Source organism: Vombatus ursinus, unplaced genomic scaffold (genome assembly GCF_900497805.2).
Source record: "Vombatus ursinus unplaced genomic scaffold, bare-nosed wombat genome assembly UNPS02005459.1, whole genome shotgun sequence".
Taxonomy (NCBI): Eukaryota; Metazoa; Chordata; class Mammalia; order Diprotodontia; family Vombatidae; genus Vombatus; species Vombatus ursinus.
Window position 1 is genome coordinate 14,005,776 of NW_020945237.1, and position 4,040 is coordinate 14,009,815.

Consider the following 4,040-nt stretch of genomic DNA (forward strand, 5'->3'; position numbering starts at 1 on the left):
TCTTTCTTCCTTCCTTCCTTCCTTTTTTCCTTTCTCTGGGTCATAGACCCCTTTGACAGTCTGGTGAAGCCTATGGACCTCTTCTCAGAATAATATTTTTAAATGCATACAATCAAATGCATAGGGTTAACAAGGAAACCAATTAAACTAAAACAAAGATGTCATTTTTTTCCTGTCCAATTTCACAGCCCCCTCCAAATCTATTCATGGACCTCCAAGGGATTAAGAACTCAGGTTAAGAGCCCTTGCTATAGGGAAAGGGGACCGCTCTAACCAGATTCCATCAAATTAATAACATTTGTGGTTCCAGACTTCAGATCTTCTTGACTCCTAGAGGCAGTCAGGTGTTGCAGTGGGTAAAGCTCTGGACCTGGAGTCAAAAAGACCTGAGTTCAAATCCTGCTTCAGATACTTCCTAGCTGTGTGACCCAGAGCAAGTTACTAACTTCCATCTGCCTCAGTTTATTCAACTGTAAAAAGGAATCATAATAGTACCACTTCACAGGATTGTTGTGAGGATCCATAAAATAGCACAGTTCTTGGCACACAGTAGGAGCTCTCCTTTCCTAGTCCAGCATTTTTTGAGCTACCGCTCAGTCATTTATTAAGCACCTACTATATGGTACTCATTGTGCTAGGTGATAAGAATACAAAAGCAAAAATGAAATAGTTCTTTCTCTTATGAAGTTTACATTATCATCTCTTAGAGAAGGACCAATAGATAGAGAGATGATAGATAGTGATATATATGCATATATGTATATATACATACACACACGTATATATGTTTGTGTGTATATACACACACATAAATGTATACAGAATTATTCTCTTCTCCCCTCCTCCCACTGTACTTCCCCCCTCCCCCACCTAATAATGAATGAATGACCTCTGAATCTGGAATCACATCCATGATGGAGGGATGAGTGGGAGCTCAGGGTTCAGGCAGGGACGGCACTGTTCACACCGAGCTTGCTTTGAAGGAAAGGTTGAACTGGTTCCACAGACATGTCCATAGTTTCCCCTCTGGTCTTCTCTCCCCTCTCCCCCTCCTCTCCCAGCTTCACTGGGTGCATATGTTGTGCTATTTGGACTAAGTGGAAAATGTTGCTGATTCAGATCATTGGACTGGTTAACCTCAGTGGATGCATTCATGGTTGACTCATTCACCTAAAATGTCACAACTCTCCAGTCATTTCCTGTTCATCTGTTTACAGATCAAAGAGAATAAAAACATCTATAAATCCTCAGCCCTGCCCCAGTCAGGCTGAGGAAGAAAAAAAGTTTCAGCTTAACAGACTTAGAGGAGGGGAATCTGTCAAGTGGTTTTAATATCACTGACAAGGCTGAAGGGCTTTGGGAAAGACACTACCCTGAACGCAGCAGGGCTAACGCTGGCTCCGTTGGTTTTGATTCCAAAACATAACGAGACACAATCTAGTCTGGTCGGAAGAAGCATCCCTGCCTTCCCCTTTGAGATCCTGCTGAAGCCCTCCGTGGCCCCTCCAGCCTCAACTGAGTTCACACTTCTCCTGGTTTGATGTGAGTCAATCTTCTCCTGACTTTTTGTGTTTCTTTTGACCCCTTCCCTCTACCTTTTATTATTTGAATTTTTTTTAGGCACTAACTCCTACTCGATCTACATTACACTTCCTTCCTTCATATCATGCTTTAAAAACCTTTGTGATACAATTGTTTCCAATTTCTTTCCCTTTCTAACCCATCCTCCACACAGTTGCCAACTAAATTTCCAAAAACATAGTTCTGACCATGCTACTCCCCTCCTCAAAAAATCTTCTGTGGCTCCCTACTGACTCAAGGATCAAATACATACCCCTCAGCCTGGCATTTGAAGCCCCACCCCAATCTGGCTCCCACTGACTTTTCTAGATTTATTTCACGTGGCTCCTATTCATGCTGTCTGTGTTCCAGCCAAGCTGGTCTCCTAGTCATTCCCTGACCTTGGCATTCCATTTTCCATCTCCATGCTTTCATACAGGCTGTCTCCTATGGTTAGGATTTATTTGCTCTTCCTTTATTTCCTTTTAGAATTTCCTTTAGAATCCTTAGCTGCCTTCTAAATTCTGCTCAGGGACCCCCTCCTATGGGAAGATACTCCCTAACCCACCCCAGTTGATTATGCTATCTCCCTCCTCAAATTTTATATAAATAAATAAATATATATATAGATATATACACACAAACACACATATACACATATATATGTACACAATGCATGTATGTACATGTATATATGTATATATGCGTGTGTATCTACACACACACATATATATATGATTATAGTTGCTTATTTTTGTATACATTGCCTTCTTCTTCCCACCCCCAGAAGAATGTAAGCTCCTGGGGCATGGGCTGGTCCACTTTTTGGCTTTGTTTCCCGAGTGCCCACAATAGTGCTTTATTTGTATTAGTCCTTAATAAATATTAAATCATTTTAGATGGCATCATATTCTTGTACAGTTGATTCTTTTCACTCAAGGGTAAGGCTTTATATTTATCTCCATTAAATTTCATCTTATTATATTTGGTCCATTATTCTATCCTCTAGAGATCTTTTTGAATATTGATCAAATATTTGATCTCTCTAAGCTTCGTCTCATTTATAAACTGATAAAAAAAATTCCATATGTTCTTTCACTCAAGTCTTTGATTTAAAAAACAAAACCAAACACTTTAAATAGCACAAAGCCCAAAACAGATTCTTGAAGTACTCCACTGGCGACCTCTCTCATTGACCCACTTTTGACTACCTTGCAGATTGGTTATTAGATTAGTTCTGAATTCACCTAGCTGTACTGTTGTCTAGCTCATATCTCTTGATCTTGTCTACATGGAGAGCACAAGGGACTTTATCAAATGCTTTGCTGAAATCTAGGTATACGATGTCTATGGCATTTCACGAATCTGCTTTCCAGTGCTTCTCAAAGTATGGTCCAGGGACCCTCAGAGGTCCTTTTGAGGAGACTCATTAAGTCAAAGCTATTTTAATAATAATACTAAGATGTGCTAATTTCTAATGTGGTAAATATAAATATATAATCATGTTTGGTACAATTAATATATAGTATAATTAATATGACATGATAAATATTTTATTTTAAAGTGTTATGTTATACTATGTGATAGGATATGATATATGGTACATGTAATACATTATATATGCTATAATCTGTATTACTATTATCATATTACTTATATTAATATAATATATTATATTACTATATCTATTTTATATTACATATACTATAATTATATAGAATATAATCATTATATAATAGATAATGTATTTATATATAAAACTCACATAAAAGTTCTTGGTGGGGGTGGTTCTCAATAATTTTTAAGAGTATAAAGGTGTCTTGAGACCAAAACATTTAAGAACCTCTACATTGGTTTAGTAACTCTGGAAGGAAATGGAATTGAGATTAATATTGCATGGCCTGTTTTTTGATAAAGACATGTTGGCTCAGAGTGATCAGGGCTCTGTCTGAGGCAGCTAGGTGGTGCAGTAGGTAGAGCACAGCACCTGGAATCAGGAAAACTTAAATTCAAACCTGACCTCAGACACTCACACGCTAGCTAAGTGCTTTGCAAGCCTCAAAGTCCTATATAAATGCTACTAATAACTATTATTACCCCTTCCAAATGATTATCAACAATGCCTTTAATATTAGTTCACTGGCCAATGGTTTGTAGACCCCACAATCTTCCTTTTTGATCGATAAAGTGACATTTATGTATTTGTATTAGCAGAGCTATCTGATAAAAATGGAGAGGGGAAAGTCTGGAGACCCAGAAAGGGAAAGCCAGTGAGGAGTCTCATGAGACTTCTCTAGGGAAAGTTTGAATTAGGGTAGAGGCATTGTAAATGGAAAGAATGAAATAAATGATTTTTCTTGCTATTCTTTTTAAATTTCTTTTCTAGTCTGTACATAAACACTAAAGAAGACAGGCATCTCCATATACAAAAGTAGAACAGAAGAAAAGAATTGTATATGAAGCTATAAATCTTTATTACT

The 4,040-nt window shown here is 37.6% G+C and overlaps 1 long non-coding RNA gene across 1 annotated transcript in view; it reads left to right on the forward strand.

Annotated features, from left to right (window-relative positions):
* Window positions 1–1,270: 1,270 nt before the first annotated feature.
* The window catches only part of LOC114032500, an 18,508-nt gene continuing 15,738 nt past the window's right edge, over window positions 1,271–4,040 (forward strand). The window contains exon 1 of the long non-coding RNA XR_003567842.1: window positions 1,271–1,542. This is a non-coding gene — a long non-coding RNA (uncharacterized LOC114032500). The remainder of the gene's footprint in view (window positions 1,543–4,040) is intronic.